Here is a 24,074-nt window from a genome sequence, read left to right as displayed (position 1 = left end):
ACATTAAAGCTCTGAATCTATTCAGCAATCTTTATTGAGTACTTAATGTCTGGCAGGCACTGTCCTAGATCCGGGGTTGGCAAACCGACCTGCAGATCAAGAGCTGCCTGTTTTTGTAAATAAAGCATTATTGGAACACATCCACATTTATTTGTTTACGTAGCATCTGTGGCTGATTTGGTGCCATGCTGTCAGTGGTGAGTAATTCTGACAGAGACCCTATGACCCATAAATCTTGAAATATTTACCTTCTGACCCTCAACAGAAAAGTTATAGGTGATGAGACAGTGGGTAAACAAAGCACGCACACACCTCTTCACTAATGTAATGGGACATTCTAGGATGGGGAGATGGGTAACAAACCAAACAGATAAATTTTATAATATATTAGAAAGTGGAGAAAAATAAAACAGGGGTGAGAGACAGGGCATACTGGAGAGGGGATGCATCTGTGATTTTGAATAAGTAGGTTGGCCAGCGCCAGCTTCACTGAGAAGGTGACATTTCAGCCATGACTAGAAGGAGGGAAGGGAATGAGCAGTGAGGTAACGGGCACAATTAGACTTGTGGGACTTTTCCAAGTCCCACTCTGGCTGCTGTGCTGGAGGCTGAGGAAAATCTAGGGGATTGGAGGGCCTGGGGTCTCCACGTGGACCTCTAAGCCTTCCATCCTTGACCTTTTCATGGGAAAAGGCACCTGAAGACAGTGTCAAGAACCTAGACACGGACAGGGGCTGGGTGTGATCCAATGAGAAGCAGGGACTGTAGCAAAGTGAGCACATGGCCCTTTAAGGGATGGCTGCTAGTCAGCTCCTGCCGTTTGTCACTACATGGCAATGTGAGCTCAGTGTCCCCAGAGCTGATTCCTCAAGAGAACTCAGAAATGAAGATTTTAATATCAACTCTTCCAGCCTCTATATGTTTGCTAGTAATTCAGCTTGTCTTTTTAAATACCATGCACAACAAAACATATCTGCAGTACCTTTCCAGCACAAATACAAATATTTCTAGTTTTACCAAAAGTCCACAAAGCTTTGGGCTGTTGGCTTAAAAATTTTTTTTTTTATATTTTCCCAAGTGGGCCGATTGGGACCTGGCATTAGCAAATTGGTGTTTTTAATAATGTGCCCTGGTGAATTGTGAATTGAACCAGAATACAGTTAGTACTGAGTGTGTGTGTGTGGGGGGGGACACTGGGCATGCCATGTTGGGTTAGTATAACATGATGCACCGGGACTTGGGTCTGCAAGGCCCTTTTTGGCCTCTAAAACCCCGAGGGTGTAACTAGCACAGTGATGATGGATGCTTGCCTGGTTCATTCATACTCCAGGCCTGACCCTGTGCTCGGGAGTGTCCAAGAGACAAAGATTGCAGGTTGGCTCTTGCCCTCTTGCAGTTTCCACTCTAGGAGAATAGGTAGCACAAATGTCCTTAAATAAAGGGAAACACAGGCTAGCACTGGATTGCAAACTGGAGTCCTCAGATAGACCTGGTCAACATTCATGTTTTGTTTGGGTTGTCCAAGTGTGTGTGTGTGTGTGTGTGTGTGTGTGTGTGTGTACATCTGTTTTAAACTAGGTGCTGGCTTTTGAAAATCAAAAGACTTTACAGAAAATTCCAGATTTGGGCTTCTCTTGAAACCCTCGGAGAATCCGGCCTCACCATGCCAAGTTCTGCACCTTGAGGTGCAGTGTGTGCTCACTCCTGGTTCAGGCCCGGTTTACTGGTTTATGTTTCCTGCCTGTCCCCCTCCTCCCTGCAGACTTTATGATTTGAATCTCTTAAAATTGGGGCGACAGATCTGAGTGAGACCCACTTGTGGCTGTGCCTGTTCCCAGGACGCAGTCTCTCACTGTATCTGCCATGACCAGTGACCGGTTGTGATCCCTCCTATTTATTATGCACCCCCAAGCTTCTAGCACGGGGCTCCTGGCTCAGCTTCCATAGGAGCAGCCTTCTAAAGGAACCACCGACAGGCTGAGTGCTGCCATTTTGGTAGAGGTCAGACCCGCCCTGGGTGTCCTCACCTCTGCCTGGTTCCTCTGGCCTCACCTGGTGGCCCAGATGGTCATTTCTCAGAGTGTGGCCATGGTAGCCATTCCTGCCTACTCTGCAATAGGCACAGGAGAGGGAGAGAGGACAGGTTTTCCCTCCATCCCAAATGAGGCCCCCTTCTTGGGCAAGTTGATCACACACCAATGTCAGGTTGCCGCTGGCCCTTGGGAAACATTTCATCCGTGACGCCGTAATTGATTTACCCCCTTTTGTCCTCCCTCCTGACGCCACCCCCCTTTCCTATTTCTCTGCTGCTATGATGCTTCACTGATTCCCCTTTGACGTTTGGGGAGAATTCACTCTCCATGACTTGTTTTGTCCCTGTTAATCCCCAATCAATACATGGCATCCAGTGCAGTCACTGTTCAGGGGGAAATAATGATTATTCTCCCCTGGGCCAAAAGTCATCTTAATTTACAGAATAAATTGCTAAGTCAAATTTTAGATTTTTTCCTTCTTAAAGAGACAGATCATGGGTTGGCAGAGGGAGACAACAATTCCTCTCTCTATCAATCCCAGTATTTAGTGTGGTCATATAACAATACTCCTTTTAATCTTTAAAAAATGCCTTATTTCTCCTCTGATGGAGGGCCTTTGCTAATTGCCTGAGAGGTGGTTTACTCCTATGGTAACAGGGAAACTGAGGCGAAGAGAGTACATGACTTGTCCAAAGTCATATGACTGATCTAGGTGGCAGAGATAGGATAGGAATGCAAGTGTGGTAGACTCCTAAGCCCACAAGAGACGTGGAGGAAGAGCCCACTGGTACCTCCATTCTCCTGCCTTTCATCTCATCCTTGCCCATCCTCTCGGACAGCCTGTAAACCCCCTTCTCAAAGCTCCTCTTCTGGTCAGAGTATAATGATTTATCTTTCTCTCTCAACTGTGATTAATGGAATTTGGGATACATGTAGGGGGACACAATCATGTGTCTGGGGTGAATTCTTGCCCATTCCAGATCACAGAGTGTCTGTCCTTAATGTTCCACGAGCAGGTGCATGGGAGAAGCAGGGGCTAATGGGAAGGAAGCCAGGGTTGCATCTGCAGAACCAGAAGGGCCTCAGGTGAGAACCAGCTCTGCTCTTGAACACTAGAGCCCAGCCTGTGGGGAAGTTGGAATCACAGGAGCAGGGACTGATCACATTTTTGTGGCTCTTATCACGCACACAAATAGGACTTATACCCATGTAAAGTCTCCCTGTATTATGTCTGAGGGTTGTTGCAGCAGATTCATTGTGTTCTCACCTTTGTGTGCCTGTGTTTTTCTCACAGTGTGTGCCGCTTTTTCTTTTTCCTACTTTGGCCTCATTACTGATGTTTCCTGCTGGAGAAACTCTTGTGGGTACCTCATGCTGCTGGTGTCCTGCATGACCACATCATGGGCTCTGTCTCAGGATGTTCACAAAGGTGCCAACTCTGAATCTTTCAGAGCAGTGAAAGGAAGTCATCTCTCCCCCACTCTGGGATACACTCTACCTTCTGAGCACCGAAGCCATCCGTTTTGGGCTTTGTGCTAAAGTGTCTCATGAAAACGCAGACTTTGGTTTCTCTATTCATATTTTCTCTAGATTGCACCAGGGGCCCTGCACCTGGTTCTTGCTCTCTCCCATCTCCCTCACTCAGGACTGTCCAAGCCTCTTGCTTTCTTCTTCAACCCCCAACCAAGGCCCAATGCATGAGGCTCATGGAAAAGCACTGTCCCAGGGGGCCCAGCTCACCCCTGAGACATGTTGGGATTTCAGTTTGGCTTCAAGCTAGGACATGGTAGTATTTAATAGTATGGGCTTGGGTGGGAATGTAAAATGGTGCATCTGCTTTGGAAGATAGGTTAGCGGTGCCTTAAAAAATTAAAAGTAGACTTACTCTATGACCCGTCAGTTTCACTCCTAGGAACTTACTCAAGAGAAATGAAAACATATGTTCACACAAAGATACAGCTGTGAATATTCAGAAAAGGATTATTCATAACAGCCCCCAAATGGAAACAACCCAAAAGTCTTCAATCAATGAGTAGGTGTACAAGATATGGTAGATCCATATAGTGGAATACAATTCAGCAATAAGAAAGAAATGAAGTGGGTAGCCCAGGTGGCTCAGCAGTTTAGCACAGCCTTCAGCCCAGGGCATGATCCCGGGGTCCCAGGATTGAGTCCCATGTTGGGTTCCCTGCATGGAGCCTGCTTCTCCCTCTGCCTGTGTCTCTGTGCCTCTCTCTCTCTCTCTTTCTCTCTCTCTGTTTCTCTCTGTGTGTGTCTCATGAATAAATAAATAAAATCTTTAAAAAAAAAGAGAAAGGAATGAAGTACTGATAAGTGCTAGCAGATTTGCTTTTGATCCTCAAAAACATGCTAGATGAAGAAAATAAGATGTATTGGCCATGTTGCATGATTCCACATGGAATGTCCAGGAAAGGTAACTCTGTAGAAACAGGAAGTAGATTAGTGGTTACCTAAGGTCAATGGGAGCAAGACTTAACAGAAAATAGGCATGAGGGAAATTTAGGGGTGCTGAAAATGTCTACAACTGGGGGGTGGTAATGATGGACATTCTATAAATTTACTAAAAACATCATGCAACTGTATACATACAATGGGTGAATATCATAATATGTAAATTATATCTCAATAAAATTTTTAAAAAATGATGTGAGCTCTGATTCTGACAGATCTTGATCTGAGTTCCCACTCTATAGCTTACTGGCTGTGCCATTGCAGATTACTTAATTTAATTGAGCCTCTGTGTCTTTATCCATAAAAAGGGCATAAATGGTACTTCCTAGGGCTGTGGAGAGGATTAAAATTGGTCAAAGCCTGGGATGTGCTTCATCAGGAAAATATAATAACAATAAAAGTCAACATTTATAAAAAGTGAACATTCATACATTCTGTGCTCAGTACAAGTTAATATTTTTATTTGTCTCTCCTTGATGCTGAGATATTTTTCATATTATTAACATTTTTGGAAATGTACCTTAGAAGTACAGCTAGTAAAGTGATTTTATTTCTGTTGTCTTGGAAAGTTTTGGAATGTATGGTGCATCTGCAGATTGAAGGTGTCTGAGGCTGGGGGAGGTGCAACATTATCATCATGGCCCCATTCAGTCCCAAGTGTTCCTGTCTGAACTACATTTCTGGCCAGCAGCCTCCTTCTTCCCTTCTTACCACAACGGGTCTTCCGGGCTCCCTGGGCTCCCAGGCTCCTGCTTCCTATTTTTGCAAAGCTTCTTGTAGAGAGGCTTAGGGGGAGGATGGGCAGGATGTCCCCATGGGGCTTCCCGAAGCCTTCCAATTAGACTGGTGGTGAGGAGACTCTGGAGGAGGGAGGTCTGGGCTCGTGCCAGCAGGACGGCTGTGAGTTTGGGGAGGGAACACAGAGCACAGAAAGGGAGCTGGACTGTCTAAGCAGTCAATTTCATTCTGGGCATGGCCAAGTGCTTGTGCTGTCAGGAAGAATTGAGCTACTCTGCTGAGGAAAACTGCCAGGGGCTGAGAAACTGCATCCCTACAGGCTCTCTGGCTCCTCTTGGGCTTCCCGAAACCTTGGCAATGCCCAGTGGGAGATGCAGAGCTTCAGGGTTGGAAAACACTGGACTGGCTGACATTGAGAGTGCCATCTTGGATGATACTTGCATTCAAAGTCTTCATCATTTGGCTTCTACTACGTATCTCACCCGAGGCTTGAGTCCTCTGAATATCCTGGATTCCCTATTTCTATAGGACCTGCCCTCCCTCTGCCTCCTTGTCTTTGTCCCTGCAGCTCTACTTCCCCTTATTTTTTGCAGATGAGGATATTGGGCCTGAGAGGTCAAGAAACTTGTTCAAGGTTACACAGCTAGGAAGTGGCAGAGCTGAAATTAGAACCCAAGTTTTGAGGATTCAAGAACTCTTGGCTACTAAGCTGAAATTAGAACCCAAGTTTTGAGGATTCAAGAACTCTTGGCTACAAATTTTGGTGTGAATTATAGCACACGTTATCATATTATATCATAATGTTAGGCTGGCACATCTGTCTCCCATCTGCATGGATTGCATATTTTCTACCTCTGTATCTTCTGGGCCCAGTACTGAGCCGGTTAGGAGCAAGCTTGGCTTCTGCCACTTACCAACTCTGTGGCTTTGGGTGACTCATTTAAGCTTTGTGAGCCTCGGTTAATAATACCTACCCAGGCTATTTGTGAAGATTTGATGAGATGGTGTATACATGGTACCTTGTGCTAACTAGGTGGGGCAATTTTGTTTGCCTCGGGGCACCACTCAGTTCAGACGGGGTTTACTTTAATCTCTAGCTCCAGGGACAGTGACAGACCTCTGGCTGGCCTGGCCAGAGTGCAAGGTCACAGGGTACCCTGGCCACAGGGATTGATTTAAAGGTAGACATGTGATCTGGATGGGCCAATCCACGACTTCTCTGGGACCTTGGCTAGAGATAGCAGAAAGAGACACATTCCATCCTTCTGAGATGGTGGTTGCTAAGGGCTATATAAGCTGTGAGGTGTTGCTTTCACCGGGCAGGATAGCACTTTCCTGAGAGCCCAGAGGAAGCAGAACCAATAGGGGAGTGAAAGAGATAGTTCTGGTCATATTGTTTGAATTTCTGGATCTAGTCATATCTGGACTTCTCTAGCTTCATGAACCAATAAATTCTCTCTTTGGATTGAATTAACTTATGTTGGTTTTTGTCACTTGAAAGTGAAATTGTGCTTCACATGGTAGGCATTTGAAAGGGGCAAGTCTTATTTTTATTTAAATGTTTAGTGCATGAGGGAGTGAATGAAATAATATGTGCATATAAAATGCTCAGAGTTGAACTTCAAATTTATTTATTTTTTAAAGATTTTTATTTATTTATTCATGAGAGACATGGAAAGAGAGGCAGAGACACAGGCAGAGGGAGAAGCAGGCTCCCTGCGGGGACCCCAATGTGGGACTTGATCCCAGGATCCCGGGATCAGTCCTGAGCCAAAGGCAGATGCTCAATGACTGAGTAACCCAGGCATCCTGAACTTCAGATTTAGCAAAGATCACATAATTCGGCAGGCAAGATAAAGCCAGGTGACAGGATCCTGAATTCATAGGGCAGAAGGTTCTTCAGTGGAATACAGGACATTGAGATTTAGCTCTTTTCTTGTATGAAAGCCAGTGGGGAAAATGATGGCAGCCAGTGGGGGCCAGATGATGATGAAGAATCTTAAATTTCATGATGTTGTGTTGGAGGATAAGTGGTGGATGGTGAAATCAAAGGCCAGTAGGTCATATGAAACAGGAACCACTGCCAGAGGACAGTGCTGGTGGGTATGAGGCATAGCTAGTCCTTAATCTTGAGTCACCATAAAACAGGTTGGGGAGGGGTGGTGTGGGTAGGGGTCAAATCTGGCCTAGTAGCCCTACCCATAGTAAGTGCTCTACACTTAAGCTGGTTTGATTTGATTTTTTTTCTTTCTGTAAGGAACTGAACTTGTTGGCTATATTTATGTTACCCCGAGTTTCATTTATTCAAATCATTCATTCAGCAGATATTTATTTATTTATTTATTTATTTTTTAATTCATTTATTCATGAGAGACACAGAGAGAGACACAGGTAGAGGGAGAAGCAATCTCCACGCAGGGCGCCGGGACTCCAGGATCAAGCTCCAGGCTGAAGGCAGGTGCCAAACTGCTGAGCCACCCAGGGGTCCCCCATTCAGCAGATATTTATAAGCCAAGTGCTGCACTAGGCACTTGGGATCACCTGGTACAAAAAAAGAGAGAGTCCCAGACTTCTTAGAGTACATTTCTCATGGATCGTGTGTGTGATATGTTAGGTGGTGATCAGAGCTAAGGAGAAAGGACATTCGGGCGGGGGACGGGGAGACAGGGAGTGGGGGAGCAGGTGCTGCTTAGGGAGGTTGGGCAAGAAAAGTTGATGAGGCATTCTGCCTTAAGTTCAAGGCGCATGGGAAGATATCTTTATTAATCATTGGGAAGTTGTTTATAATGTATCACTAAATGGGAAAAAAGTCAGCATAGGAACTTACAAAACAGATTGCACTAGAGTGGGATTGCTTTTGCCACTGGGGAAAATCTTGAATCTGAGCCAATCTTTTCTTTTTTTGGTTTGTTTGTTTGTTTGTTTTTTCCTTAAGCAACTTTGGTATTTTTTTCATGATTTGAAAGGACTCGCATCGCAAATGATTCTAACACAAGAAAATATCATGAGACCGGCTGGGGGTGGGGGTAGGGGGAGGAGAACAGCTACTAACTACTTTCCTATCTTCCTCCAAAAATGCCACGTCCTGAATTGACTAAAACCTCCCACAGTGCTCTGAAACGGGACAGGCGAGACTGATGTCCTCCCAGCCGTGACAGGCATGTGTGCGATGATTCGGAGGGTGGGTGTGCAGGGGCACATTTTGACCTGGCTCTCCTGGATCCACAGACATTTAATGTTTACAAACTTGTCAGGGTCTAAAAATCAAATAATTATTTTATTTGTTTGTTTATTTGTTTGTTGAGTTTCCAGGTATTGTGAGCATCAGACACCCATGTCCCTCACTTCTTACTCAGTCTCCTCTCAGGGCTAGAGGGATGGTGGCAGCCTCAAAACAAGGTCTGATGCATGCATCCTTCAGTAATTTAGAAAATCTGAATGTTTGATGATGAAAACAACCCCAACCTTATGGAGGTATAATATTCAACCATTTTAAGTGTACAATTCCAGGGATTTTTAGTAAATTTCCTGGGTTGTGCAACTATCACCGCTTACCCAATTTCAGAACATTGTCATCACCCCAATGACATCCTTGTTCTTGTGCCCATTCCCACCACCAGGCAATACCAATCTATGTTCTGCTTTTATAAATTTGCCTGTTCTGGCTATGCAATATCAGTGGAAGCACACAATACGTGACCCTTGGTGCTTGTTGCACATAGCATACTGTTTCTGAGGTTCATCTGTGTTGTAGGTGGCATTGAGATTTCATTTCTTTCTTTTAAAAAAAAAAGATTTTATTTATTTATTTGACAGAGAGTGAAAGAGAGAGAGAGAGAGAGAGAGAGAGAGAGCCAGAGACCACAAGCAAGGGGAGCAGCAGAAGGAGAGGGAGAAGCAGACTCTCCGCTGAGCAGGGAGCCCCATGCAGGATTCGATCCCAGGACCCCAGGATCATGACCTGAGCCAAAGGCAGCCACTTAACTGACTGAGCCACCTAGGCACCCCAAGATTTTATTTCCTTTTATTGCTGAAGAATGTGCCGTTACATGGGAAGACCACTCCATGCATTCACTTGGGCTCTTTCCATTTGGGAAATATTATGAATAATGCTGCTGTGAATGTTCTCCCACAAGTCTGGGTGGATGTGAGTTTTCATCTGTCTTGGGTAGATATCAAGGTGTGCAACTGTCAGGTCACATAGGAAGAGAATATTGAAGTTTTCAAGAAACTCATACTTAGTCTTAAAATGTGTTAAAAAAAATAGTGTTAAAATGCCCTCCCAGCCACATCCCAAAGGGCTGAGAGTCCTCGGTGGCCCTGGCTGCTCTCTACATGTGACTACCCCAGGGCCTCAGTGGGATTTTCAGGACCTTCTGCCACCAGCCAGAGTAGATCCTTGCCCCCTGACCCCAGCCACTTCTGTATGTAGTGCCTTCCCAATCCCGAGGAAGACAGAGCCCGAGGAGGGCAGTGGCTGTCTGAACTGGGCTTTCTCCCCACACCAGACCAGCATGGTCCTGTGAAAGCAGCTGCAGTGTCTTCCTGCCGCAGAGCGCTTTTCATGCAGGAGACAAAAGAGATGAATATTATGCCAGAAAGGTGAAGCTCGGGAACTGGGATGAAAAGCAGGCATCACGGGCTCCACATTTCTCTGGGAGGAATTAGCTGCATTTGAGGAGCTGTCCCTTTGCAGCTTTGATGGCTAGTTGGGTCTGTGTCAACAGAGGGAGGGACACTGGAGCTGTAGCACAAATCCAGGGTCTCTGGAGACTTGGAGATGGCCTCCTGAGAGTGTGACAGGTCAGGGAGGCCAGTCAGGCAGCTGAGCCTGTGAGGGGGAGCTGGTGATCAGAGAGTCACACGTGGTCTTGCCCATCCTGTGGGGATCTGGGGAATTTGGGCTCAAATGGATGGTGCCCAGCTAAACCTTTGTACATCCAGGAGGCAAGAGGTCTGCATAAGTGGAACAGATACCCACATTACCGATCTCCTTAGTAGTAACTGATTTCTCCCCTAATGGGGCTGAAGGTGATTTAAAAAAAATACTCAAAACAAGATTCCCAAGATTTCATTGTTTGTTGTTGAGCAAGTGCTGTTAAGAAGGTGGTCTCAGACATCAGATTTGTTCTACAAGATCACCAGATAATTTATTGAACCTCTCTGTGCCTCAGTTTCTTCATCTATAAAATGGGACTGAAAATAATACCTCCCAGTGTTGAGGATTAGCTAAGATTATTTTTGTACAGCCCTGAGCAAAGTGGTGGATACATAGAAAGACAAGAGTAAACATGAACTGTCATTACTATTATTTTTAAATTCATGCTTTATGTATCATGAAGGTGGTTTTCTATTTTAAGCCTCTTTCCTACCGGATGGGTGAAATGGAATCTTGTTCTATTCCAAGAAACCCCTATGTGATTCAGTCTTGCCTCTCCTCAAAGATTTTGATTCTGTAAATGTAACAGGATTGTATGTGAAGCAGGTAGGGAGAGTATGATCTTCCCTTCCTGACCCCACTGGGCCCATTGGTCTTCAGTTATCGTCCGTCCAAGCTGATATCTACGGAGGCCCATTTTTATCTTGTATTTGCACTTTTAGGAGAGGTTAGGAAACTTGCCTAAAGACACACAGCTGAGAAATAGAGCCAAGAGGCAACACCAGGTGTGTCTGACTTCAGGGACTTGCTCTTTACTGTTTGTCTTCCAAACATGACCCCAAAGGCCTCTTTACCTTAAGTCCAGATAGTCTCATCATTCAAAAAAAAAAAAAAAAAAGGAGAAAAGGGTTTTTTGAGGAATTGGACTGTGATCGCCCTGTGACGGAGCAGAGAGAGCCTTGAGGACTCACTTGAGTCGTCCACCAAATAAAGCTTTTTATTAAGTTTGGAAAGCAATCTGGTATCTCAGTTAATGAAATATATTCAGTACATAGCTATTGAGTTGAAGGTAGTGGGGAGGGGGAAGAGAAGGAAAACACAGGGAAGAAAGCAAGATTAAAAATAAAGGAAGGTTGGGAAGGAGGAGGGGAGGAAGGTGAGCAAAGGTTTTGGTCTTCTTTCACAAGGCATACCTTTGAAATATATTAAATTTATGAGACTTCACCGGGTTATGCCTCAGCATCTCCACCAGATCATTTTCCAAATTTGTATTCTAGGCCTGGACCCCGTACCCAGTGAGTTGGAATCCCTGGGGTCAGTCCTGGGCAGGTAAACACAGGTGAGTCTGAACTATAACTCTTATCAAAAACTGTGAGTTTGTAGTTTTCTGATTTTGTTTTGTCTTGTTTTGTTTGGTTGTTTTTCAGCAAATTTAGGATTGATTGAGGTTTTGCAGATGATTTGTTCTGGTTTGTGGGTCTGGGTTGGTTGTGGCTCTGTGTCTTATTTAATAAAGACACTTTGCAGTGATTTCCAGGTCAGAGGAGGTGCTCAGTGATGTGCCTACTAGAGACCATTAAAAGGCACCGCTGGGTCCCCACTCCACTTGCCTTCATGAGGGCCGAGGAATGTGTGAGGTTGACCATTTCCCTTTAACCAAACCCTATGTCACTTGGAACCAGAGTCTTTTTGCACATTTTTTACTTTTTAAAAAAAGACTTTATTTATTTATTCATGAGAGACACAGAGAGAGGCAGAGATACAGGCAGAGGGAGAAGCAGGCTCCCTGTGGGGAGCCTGATCTGGGACTCGATCCCAGGACCCCAGGATCACTCCCTGAGTGATCACTTCCTGATTTTTAGGATAAAGATTCTCAGGTCACATTGACCTGAGTCAAAAGAGTTTTCACTGGTTGTAGTGATGGTGATGTGGCAGTTCCTGAGGGACCGGTAGGACCGCATCTCCTGTGTGTTTGTTTAAGGGGGTTCACCCAGCCTGTTCACATTAGGTTAGGGTTAGCGTGATCTGTTTTTCCAGGCAGCACCTATCTTGACCTAGCTGGTGGTTGCCTGATTTGAATTTCCTATCACTCAGATTAGAGGAGGATCATCCTTGCTGACTTAATTGGCTGCCTTCAGGACTTATAGCTGTCACCCATCGGACAGGAATAGATATTGAAACCTTGGGAAAATTGTCTTGCCCGAGAGGCTCATTACCGCATCCAATACAAAGGAATTTGGGCAGGGAGGTCAGAGTTAATATGATTAATATTCAGTTGCTGCAGAGACCTAGCCAAGGAATTGAGAATGTCCTGAAAATTACTGGCTCATTTGTTTGCATTCTCTGGCTGTGTTCTTGGAACCCATGGAGTAGGAAGGGCTGAACATAGTGAAAACTGGGAAGAGGCCCAGGCCAGTATCTTAGGGATAAAAAGAGTTTTGTGGTCATAGCCAAGAGGTCATTTGATCTGACTCCTAGTCAATGTAGGCTCTACCCTAAACTACCTAGTAGGGGTCATTTGTTTGTTCGTTCATTAATTCATTCACTTATTCATTCATTCATTCAGCACATACTTACCTAGGACCTACTATAAGCCTGGAATTGTGCCTGGAAATTTTTTAGAGATTACCTGTGTTGGTTAAAATGTTCCTAGAAATAAGTGACTGTTGTTCCCAGAGCACAGAGATGTGACAATTTAGCAAAGTCATAATATTGAAGTCTTCCCCACTCCCAAATTTTTGCTTCTTCAATTATAATTTTTATTTCAAAGAAATTAAAAATGATACAGAAAAATACAAAGAATGAGGTAACAATCACCCAGTCTTCTACTACCCAGAATCCACAATAGATAACATTTGGCCCTGTTTCTTCAGATAGATCAAGATAGGTACTGTATGGAAAAACAGATCACTCTAACCCTAACCTAATGTGAGCAGGCTGGGTGAACCCCCTTACACACACACACACACACACACACACACACACACACACACACACACATCAGAACCAACTTTTTTGGCATCAAAACCAATAAGTCACAGATCATGTTGAAATTGCCCCTTCCCTTGCACCATATGTAAAGTTAAGAGTCATCGATTTTATGTGTTTCCTTTTTATAGCTAATCCAAGTAACTTTTAAATGTTTAAAAATGATTTGTTTTTAACTGTGTTAAAATTTTCATAACATAAAATTTACCATTTTACCTTTTTTTTTTTTTTTGAGGTGGGGAGTGGGGGAGCAGAGGGAGAAGGGAGAGAGAGAATCTCAAGCAAAGTCTACACTCAGCTCAGAGCCTGACTTGGGGCTTGATCTCATGACCCTGACATCATGACCTGAGCCGGAATCAAGAATTGGACACTTAACCGACTGAGCCACCAAGGTGTCCCCCATTTTGCCATTGTTAAGTGTACAGTTTTGTGGCATGGATTGTGCAACCAATACTACCATCCATCTCCAGAATTCTTTTCATCTTGCAAGACTTAAACTCTGTACCCATTAAATACTAACTCGCCAATCCCTTCCACCCTAGCCCTCAACAACTACCATTTTACTTTCAATCTCTATAAATTTGACTACTCTTGGTACCTCATAAAAGTAGGTTCATACAATATTTACCCTTTTGTGAATGATTTATTTCACTTAGCATAATGTCCTCAAGGGTCAACCATGTTGTAGCATGTGTCAGAATGCCCTTCCTTTCAAAGGCTGAGTAAGTACTCTGTTGTATGTATATACACATTGTGTTTATCCATTCATCTATCCATGAATACTTGGATTGCTTCTACTTTTTGGTCATTGTGAATAAAGTGGCTATGAACATGGGTGCTCAAATAACTGGTTAAGTCTCTGTTTTCAGTTCTTTTGGGAATATACCCAGAAGTGAAATTGCACAATTTCATATGATAATTCTATGGTGAATTTTTTGAGGAACCACCATACTGTTTTCCGTAGTAACATTTTATATTCCCACCAGCAATGCCCGAAGTTCCCATTTCTCCACATCCTCACCAATACTTGTTATTTTCTGTTTTTGTTTCCTATCTTTTTTTTTTTTATAGTATCCATTCTAATGGGTGTGAGATGGTATCTTGGTGTGGTTTAGATTTGTGTTTTGCTGATGATGAGTTATGTTGAGCATCTTTTCAGGTGCGTATTGGCCACTGTATATATTTGGAAAAAAATGAATATGCAAGTCTTTTTCTTATTTTTTGATTTGGTGATTCATTTTTTTAGTGTTGACTTTAGGAGTCCTTTATATATTCTGGGTATCAATCTCTTGCTAAATATATAATTTGAAAATATTTTCTCCCATTCAGTGGCTTGCCATTTCACTCTGTTGACTGTGTCCTTTGATGCACAAAAATTTTGATGTTGATGTAGTTCTGTTTGTCTATTTTCTTTTGTCATCTGTGCTTTTGGTATCATATCTGTGAGATTACTGATAGATCCAAGGCCGTGAAGTTTTTTACACATGTTGTTTTTTAAGAGTGATACCTGGAACTCTTACAAATAGGTCCTTTTTAATTTTTACATATAGATTTATGTTTTGATAAATAATATATGGCATTTTATGTTTTAATTTTTGTGTACCATGTCATATTTTACATGGCATCCTGCATCTTATTTTTCCCCCTCACTCGACATTATGTTTTGGGGCTTTATATACATTACTGTCTAGCTAGATATTATAGCTAGCTCCATCCATCCACTCATCCACCCATCATCCAGCCAGCCAGCTATTCCTGTCTCTATTTATCTATCTATCTATCTATCTATCTATCTATCTATCTATCTATCTACTTATCTACCTCCCTACCTCCCTACCTACCTATTATCTATTGTCTTTCTCTGCCACCTTGTCTTTCATCATCATCAACATCATCATTTGTGTGTCTATTTACTTATTCATCTCTCTGGCTGGCTGTCTAGCTATTTTACATCTATTCTATGTCACTCACTCATTTTTCTTGCCTCATCATGTAGCAGGGGTGATACTCAAAATATTTAACAACCCATATGCTCCAGGCACCAAATAATAAAAACCTTGTAATGATACAATCAGACTAAATTTGGCTATGAATAACTGGCAGATCTATCATACTGGTTCACACCAGCTGACCAATAGTCCTGGCTTGTAAGCACCTGCATTTGTAAACCGTACATTAGCAATATTTGCAGTTCCTTCCAATGTTGACATTCTTATGAACAAAATCCTCTGACTTTCTTCCTTGGGAACACTTTCGTTTTGACTACTGACTCTCTCACCTCATCTCTCCTTGTAGAAATCTAAGTGGCCTCTTTGGCCTATTTCAATTAGCACCCTCTGCCTGGATAACTCTTGGATCTCTAAGACAAATTTTTGCTTTGAGTTTCCATTCTGTCTTATAATTGGGGTTGTATTTGTAGCATTGTCTGTAAGTTCCTTCAACCTGGTGGTATACCTTACTGATCCATCTGACTTCATTTTACATCCACCTCTCACTTGAACATGCATGTCAGCTGATCCCTGGGATATTCCACAGACCCTTGTTAGGTTGGCAAGGAATCAGTGGTGGAATCTACTTGCCATGGGGCATTAGAAGTGAGTCTGAGACAACATGAAGATGTGAAGTTTACAAGTTCTCAGTCATAGGAGATTCCCAAGATATTCTTGGCTCTGATGGCCCTTGGCTCTGAGAGTGCTTGCCAGAGCAATGTGGTTTTTGGTATGGCACAGTGCCATTGCTGAAGGTATCAGGTAGGAACTGAAGTCCCAGAAGTAAAAAAGTGCTTTGAGAAGGTAGAGCCAAGATGCTGTTTGACAGCCAGAGCAGTGAGCAGAGTGTTGGCTTTGCAGCTGGACACTCCCCTCTCTGAGCCTATGTCTAGAAAAGTCTTGAACCCAGTCATCCCTGGCACATGGTAGGCACTCAGTAAATATTTGCTGAGATGTGAATGAATGGAGCCAGATAGCCCTGTGTTCAGATCCTGACTCTGGTGCCAGGTACTACCTGTGGTTACAGTACTATGTACCTTCATGGTTGTTGGACAGAGGAGGTATCATGGACATGTCGTGCTTATCACCACTATAGACACAAAGTGCATGTGCATCAAACACGTTACACTTAATATAGGTTGGGCATTTGTGTAAGTTAGGGACAAATCCTCAGGAGATGGACATGTGTATTTGTCCCAATGTTATTTCAATTGTGACACTGGGAAAGGTTTTGTTGTTTCTGCTATTTATTTGTGTTTAAACCCCCTCAGGTTCACTTTTGTAGAGTGGGTGTGCATTAATACTGCAGAGGTCTTTGGATACCTCCTATGAGATTTGTAGTGTGGGCTGGAGAGTGGCCATCAAGAAGATATAGCCAGGTCCTAATGCCCAGAACCTATGAATATAAACTTATATGGGGGGAGAAAAAGGTCTTTGCGTGTGTGTTAAAGTGAAGGTTCTTGAGATTAGGAGATCATCCTGGATTATCTGCATGAGTCCTACCTCCAGAGGCAAGTGTCCTTGGAAGAGGACACACAGAGGAGGCAGTGTGAGCATAGAGGGGAGATCCTGGAGGCACAAAGGCTGCAAGAGGCAGGGGCAGATCCTTCCCTAGAGCTTCTGAAGGGGAGCAGGCCTGGAGCCACTTTGATTTCACACTGCTAGCATTTAGCGAGAGAATGAATTTCTGTTGTTCTAAGGCACCAGGATTGTAGTAATTTGTTACAGCAGCCACTGGAAACTAATAAAAGTGGTTTCTATGCTAAATTCTGGTTATGCAAGCACCTTTCGCATATTGCAGGCACTTATTGAAATGCCCTTAAAAAGTTACAGTAGAGTGCTGGGATGTGACACAGATACCAACAGCTCCACCAATGCAGCAGGTTGACCAGGGGGAAGCCCAGGAAGGTCAACTAACCCAGCAGCCAGGGATGTGTCTGGGAGTCTTTCCTGGAGTTTATCTAAGCTGTGCCCCCCAAATCAAAGAGGGGTCAGCTCGACAGGGATGTGGGAGGGCATTTCAGGAGAGGGAGGCACATACAGGGGCATAAGACAACAAAAACAGGCAATAATTCTTGTCTCCCTGACTCTGTGGGGAAGGCCGGATAGCCGTCTGGAGCATTGCTTCTCCAACATTGAAGTGCACCCGGATCACCTCTGGGATCTGGTTACCATGCAGAGGACTCTGATTCAGTAGCGTCAGGGTGGATTCAGAGATCCTGCTTTTCTTAGGAGCTCCTAGAGGATGCCAGTGCTGCTGGTGTGCAGACCACACTTGGAGGCAAAAAGCGTTAGTATTCTGAAGTTCAGAGCACTTTTGCCTCTTCCTTACCATAGCGGAACCTCCCCTGGACATAGCCAGGCCGTGATGCCAGAAATCTTGTAGAGGACAGGGACTTTGTCCAAGGTCACACAGCCTCAAAGGGTTATCTTTGATTTTAGAACCTAGGTTTTCTGACTTGGAATGCAGTGCTCTTTTAAATAAGGCATCACACAGCTTCTTAGGACATACAAATGAAAGCCAGATTTGGATTTTGATCCAGCCTGAGAGGCTTTTTTTTTTTTTCATATGTAACTTGCATGCTTATTATCAATTCTGTCTTCATTCTTCGGTGGTGATGCTCTTGTTCTTTATTATAAATTGGTAGTGCTTCCTTGCATTAGCCACACACTGGAATCCTGTACAGAGCTTTAACAAATTCGACTGCCTGGCTCCTGCTTGGGGGATGGATTTATTTGCCCTAGCATGTGGCTTAGGCATCAGGATTTTAAAAACTATTCACAGGTATTCTAATGAAAACCCAAGGTTGGGAATCACTGATCTAGTTTTTTGGCCTTGGTTTTTTCCTCCCTTCCTCTAACTTCCATGATTTCTGGTTTTTTGTTTGTTTGTTTGTTTTTTAAAATTCTTCCACTGGTCACTGTATACTTTTAACTAGTACAGTCATTTCTTTTTCTTCATTTGTCAGCAATGAAATCTGAAGTGTAATCTTTTAATTCATTACTGTGAAAAACGTTTGAGAGAAATGTGGACATTCACTCCCACATGCCTCTTCCCATTATCCCTGTTCCAACTTAATTAGTAAGCTCTGGTGTGTGTATATGTGGCTTGTGGGCTTCTTTCACTTTTGTTGGTAGCATTTATGTTTTATTATTTGACTTTTCCTTCAAGACTTGTAAGATTCACATCCTTTTCCCAAGGCTGCTCAGTTCTTTTAGTTCTGCATTTCATTGGTTTCGTTTGTTAAAACACTTTGAAGAAGCTGGAAGGGCTAGAAGAATGGAAACAAAATTGTTGTGTTTTTGATAGTGATGAATAGTAATAATAACCACATGTACCCTGTCTTACATGGAAGTCATGACATCTTACTAATCAGGACCAATGAGGGAGCAGGTGCCAGGCGTTTAAGGGGCATTAGTTCAGCTGGTTTTTTTTTTCTGAAAAACAAACAAGTTTTGTTTTGTTTTGCATCAATGTTTATAATGGAGATTGGTTTTCTTGTGTGGATTTTGTTCAGAAAGGCAGATTGGGTTGAATTCATTCCTTATGGCCTCTGTCCAGTCTTGGTACCAAGATCGTACTAGTGGAATAACGTGATTGGAGGTAGCTCACATCTTTCCTATGCTCCAGAAGAGTCTGATTAAAATGGGAATTTTCTATTTCTCAAAGGTCTGCTACCATTTGGCTGTAAAATAATTGGGTTAGTGCCTCTTTGTGAGTTTTTTTTTTACCCTGGCCTTTATTTTGAAATTTTGAAAAATGTTCAACTTACAGAAAAATTGAAAGAGAGTACCACAGAAATGACTTCAATTTTTATATGGCTTTTGGCCTACTGTGGTTTTCTGCTTTCTCTTGGGTCAGTTGGGTAATGTAAATTTTGATTGAAAAGTTGACCATTTTCACTAGATTTCTAAGTTAGGGTGAAACTTTTAAATAATATTCTCTTATTTTTCTAATCTCAGCTGTATCTGTGGTTATAACAACTTCATCGTTTCTGACAGCTTTTATGTTACCCCTAATCCTCATAACGAGTTTGTGAGGCAGATACCACATATCACCTGTATTTTACAGATAAGAACATTGAGATTGAGAGGAATTCACTGGCTTCTCAGGGCCCGACAGCTACTGAGCGAGAGGGCCGGGCTCTCGCTAGAGCTTTATAGCTCAGAGTCTGGCTTGCATCAGCTGTGTCTTCACGGCCTGCTCTCCGACCGCACTCTGAGGAGCAGGGCCTGAAGTATTCTGAAGGTTACAGCGCATTTGCCCATCCCTTACCACATGTGAGCCTCCCCTGGAGATTGCCGGGTCCCCCATTTGGAACTGAGAAACCAGAAGCTTGCCAAGAGGAGCTGCCGTGCCCAAGGTCACACGGCCTCAGATGGTACCATTGATTTTAGGACTCAGGTTTTCTGACTTTGAAAACAGTGCACTTTTTACTAATTCATCATGCAGTTTCAGCGTGGCATACAAATAAGGGTTAGGTCTTTATTTTTTGACCCAGTCTGGGAGCCTTTTTCTACTAACAGATTGCTGATATCCCATATCCACTTACCAATGTAACATGTGTATTTATTATTAATTAGTAATAATTATGTCATATACTATTAAATAATTATATAATCCTCAAGTAATAATTATCAATGGGTTAAGAATCATCATTAAATATGACTAATTAAATTAATTATAAGTAAGCTGCCTGTCTTTATAGTCTTCTGAAAGGTGTGGGCAGAAATCTCTGTGCATTGTTTCCTTTAGGGAAAGTGTCCTCATGGAGTCTGGGGTGAACTGGGCTCCAACCAAATCAGCTTTCTCCACCCCAATCAGAGCCCTAAATGACTATGGCTGGGGGTCTTGTGCTCTGCTCAGGCAGACACGGAGTCCTTGGCCACCTGGTTCTATCAGGTTGGTGCTATTAAAAGGAGGCTGATGGTTTGCTCTTGCTCCTGTTGCTGCTGTAGACTGCAGGAGAGCTAAGCTACCATGTAGGCCCTGTTCCAACAGCAATAATAGCCAGGAGTGGCATTTTTGGAAGAAGGATGGTGGGTGACCTTGGCAAGAGGGGAGTGCACTCCAAGGGGGATAAGAACATGACAGGGAGATATGAAGGGATGAAGACAGTGTACTTCTAGAAGTGAGGAGGGAATGGGTGACAACACCTGGCATGGCCTTAAAAATGGCATGATGGGGGGATCCCTGGGTAGCTCAGCGGTTTGGCGCCTGCCTTTGGCCCAGGGCGTGATCCTGGGGTCCCAGGATCGAGTCCCGCGTCAGGCTCCCAGTGTGGAGCCTGCTTCTCCCTCCTGTGTCTCTGCCTCTCTCTCTCTCTCTCTCTCTCTCTATCATAAAATAAATAAATCTTTAAAAAATGGCATGATGGTCATTGGCTATAGAAGGGTATGGGTGGTGCAGGTGTGTCTGTGGGCAGTGCTGGAAATGAACTGAAGGAAGGAAGAAAGGGTACAGATATACAATTAGATATATCTACAGTATTTCTTTTTTTAAGATTTATTTATTTGAGAGGGATGGAGGAGCAGAGGGAGGAGAGAGAATTCCAAGTATATTCCTTGCTGAGCAAGTAGCCTGATGTGGGGCTCGATCCCAGGACCCCAAGATCATGACCTGAGCCAAAATCAAGAGTTGGATGCCCAGTCCACAAAGCACCCAGGCACCCCTACCATATTTTTTTAGTTTTGGCCAAGCTAGTTTGACAGCAGAGTTGCTCCCGCTGCTGAGGGAACTCCCACAGGACAGTCTATAATAATGCAGGGAAAGCTGATAAATTCTGTTGCAGAGCTTTGGAGCCCTTTGGCCTGTCACCGAGAACTTGTTACCAGGGGACCTGTTACCAGGGGGTCACAGATCCAACATCTGCTTCTTCTCACAACCCAGGATGAAATCAGTGGCTGTGCACTGTTCCAGGCTGCAGGGAGGCCCCATGTAAGCAGTGCCCCAATGCTCCCCATGATAGTATGTAGGGCGGAGAACATCGGGGACTAGGGAACATATTTTTACACATAAATATTTATGTCAAATCAGCTCTGCTAAGAAGGTGGCAAAACAAGGCGTGAAAACACAATGAGACAGAGCAGCCTGATTTTTTGCAAATATTTATGAGAGAAAATGCTAAGAGAGAGAGAACTCTGGAAGAGAATAGCCAAGAAGAAGAGAGAGACACCAAGGCTGCCCCTAGCCATGGGAATGCTGCCTCCTTGCAGGGGGTCAGTACAGAGGGCAGGGCTAATTCCATAATGCTGTCAGGGAGGGAAGAGGGTTGACACTTTTTATTTGTGTGTTTAATACCCATAGGACAGTCACTTTGCTAAGCACATGAAATTCTTTAACATCTTGTCCACTGCTGTTCAGCTATGTTTTTAAGATTTTATTTATTTATTTGAGTAGGGAGAGATGGCATGAGTTGGGGAGAGGGGCATAGGGAGAAGGAAGAGCAGACTCCCAACTGAGCAGGGAACCCAACGTGGGGCTCGATCCTAGGACCCTGGGATCATGACCTGAGTTGAAGGCAGACGCTAAATCAGTCAATCAATCAATCAATCAACCAGGTGCCCTGTTTAAAAGTTTTAAAATGAACATTATGACTTTTGTGATTAATCACTAAATTAAACACACACACACACACACACACAGAGAGAGAGAGAGAGAGAGAGAGAGAGAACAGATCTATATAACAGGTGTATTTGGCATCCTTCCATTTGGTAAAATGATCCTCTGAGGACTGAGTGAGAAAGTCCACATAAAATACTGCAGTGCCCGGCATGCTGGAAGCTCTTGATTCATGTCAGATGTCACTGTCATCTTTTCAGCAGGTGGCTTATTAAAGAAATGCATGGAGGGGTGCCTGGGTGGCTCAGTCAGTTAAATGTCCGACTTTTAATTTTGGCTCAGGTCAGATCTCAGGGTGGAGAGATCGAGCCCTGCCTTGGACTCCAAGCTCAACAGAGAGTCTGCTCCAGATTCTTTCCTTCTCTCCCTCTGCCCGTCCACCCCCACTCATGTGCACATGCTCTCTCTCTCTCTCTTAAATAAATAAATAAATAACATTAAAAAGTGCATAGACTGGTGGTCGATGGATCTAGCATGTGCCCTACCCATAGTAAGGGCTCAATGCTTTTGTTGTTGAAAAAGAAGAAAGAAAGGTGCTGGGACTGACCCTGGTTTTGAGAGAAGGAGGTTCAGCATCTGTGTGCAGTACAGTTGTGGGCGGTCCACCAGCCACTGCAGAATTTTCAGCCAAAGGTTTCCCATTGTCCTTTTGAGATGTGGCCATCTCTTGCCAAGACACCAGCAATTGTTTCTACCTTTGGCAAGCAGTTATCCTCAGATTGACTTGAGAGTCCTGTCCTTCCTAAATGCTGGAGGGAACAGAACAGAGAAGGCTCTATCACATGGGAAACCAGCCAGATGGTGGAGGTGGAGGAAAAAGAGATACCCTGATGTTTGGGCATTTTGTCGATTCGACATTAATGAACTATCCATTTTCCAGGCATTATGTTTGGTGCTCTGTGTGTTTTTTCTCATTTGATCCTCAAATAATGCTGTGAGGATGACATTAGCATAACTATTTTATAGATGAAGGAGCCAACCTGCCTAAGGTCGTATAATTCCAACAAATGTTGATAGGACTGGGGTTTGAGAACTAGAATATCTGGGTTTTAAATCTTTGAGAGAGTGTGCAGGGATAGAAAAATAAAAGATGTGATTAGTAAATGTACCCATTAGAATATAGTCTGTTTGGTTTTCTGCTCTTGAGAAGTGGGGCAAGAAAGAGGAAATTTTGTTATGCACAGGATACATTCACTGGTTTACTTAGGAGTTGTGTTTGGCTCGGGTTGTGGAAGGCAGATAGAGTTATGCTTGAGTGTCTCATCTGATCTGTTGGTAGTTGCTGCTAGGTGGGAAATTGATGAATGATGCCCGTTATACATGTGGGATGAGGAATTAGTGGCCTATTTGCTGTTTCTTCGATAGCTACTCATGGAGCAGAGAAGTGGCTGTTCTGAGTAATACAGGAAAGGCGGAAGTAAGGGTGGGTGGATAATATCGTTGGAACAACAAAGGTGAATGATAAGCACAGCTGGCAGAAGCTGAATCCAGTGAAAATGGACAAAGGCCTCAGTTTGTGTGATAACAAGAGTTAGTGAACTTATTAATCCTCCAATTGCCTCCAGGGGAGGCAGCCCAGTCTGGGCAAAAGAGACATTAGGAAGACTCTAGAAAGCAAGTCCCTCTTACAGTAAAGTGGTTGCTAACGATGGGACTTTGGGAGCTGGATAGATCACATTTCAGATCCTGGCTCCATCACTCATGAGTTGTGTGACTTGAGTTTTTACTTCTGCATTCTCATCCACACAAAACAAATACTGCTCCCAACCCTTGGTGTTATTTTGAGGATGACGTGAGATAACACTATTGATGTGCTTTGCATACAGCAGGTCCTCAAGGTATGGATTTTTCTCTTCTCTTCCACCCACCCTATTGTGGCCTGCATTAAGGGATTCTCTCCCTGGTGAGGAAAGGCCTTGTTGGGGAGCTCCAAATACTGACTCAGACTCAGTCCAGCCCCTGGTAGACAGGTGTCTCTAATGCCCGCCCCCATCCATGACCAAACGTAAGGCCCCACTTGGCTTCCCCTATAACTATTAATGGAAACTGTGTTCCTAATTCCCCTCCTGCTGTGCAGTCAATTTACTTCTTAATGCCTGGCAGAGGCAGCATGCAGAAAGATTGACAACATTGTTCACACTGTTTAAAGGTTCCACTGTGCGTTGAAAATTGTCTAAATGGGGGGATAATGAACAATCACCAAATTGGAGCTTTCTCAAGCTGAGAGAAAAGAAAGGCTTTGGAAAGTGGGTGCCACATGACCGAAGTTATTAGCCAGAGTGGAGAGGGGAAGACAGATAGTGTCAGTCCCTCAAGCTCAAGAAAGATTGGATCTGTTGGAGCATGAAGTATTT

At 43.7% G+C, this 24,074-nt stretch overlaps 1 protein-coding gene and 1 long non-coding RNA gene across 5 annotated transcripts in view; both read left to right on the top strand.

Moving 5' to 3' along the window:
• The window catches only part of LOC106558935, a 65,165-nt gene extending 51,768 nt beyond the window's left edge, over positions 1-13,397 (top strand). Inside the window, exons 4-5 of one of the 3 annotated variants that reach the window (XR_005360906.1) lie at positions 11,400-11,461; positions 13,346-13,397. This is a non-coding gene — a long non-coding RNA (uncharacterized LOC106558935). The remainder of the gene's footprint in view (positions 1-11,399; positions 11,462-13,345) is intronic. The other 2 variants (XR_005360907.1, XR_005360905.1) reach the window with 2 other exon arrangements.
• The window catches only part of SHISA9 (shisa family member 9), a 287,615-nt gene that overhangs the window by 157,111 nt on the left and 106,430 nt on the right, over positions 1-24,074 (top strand). The window lies entirely within an intron of this gene.

This window comes from Canis lupus, chromosome 6, assembly GCF_011100685.1.
Source record: "Canis lupus familiaris isolate Mischka breed German Shepherd chromosome 6, alternate assembly UU_Cfam_GSD_1.0, whole genome shotgun sequence".
NCBI lineage: Eukaryota > Metazoa > Chordata > Mammalia > Carnivora > Canidae > Canis > Canis lupus.
Note: the sequence above shows the minus strand (reverse complement) of the source record. Positions and strands in the feature narration are given on the sequence as shown.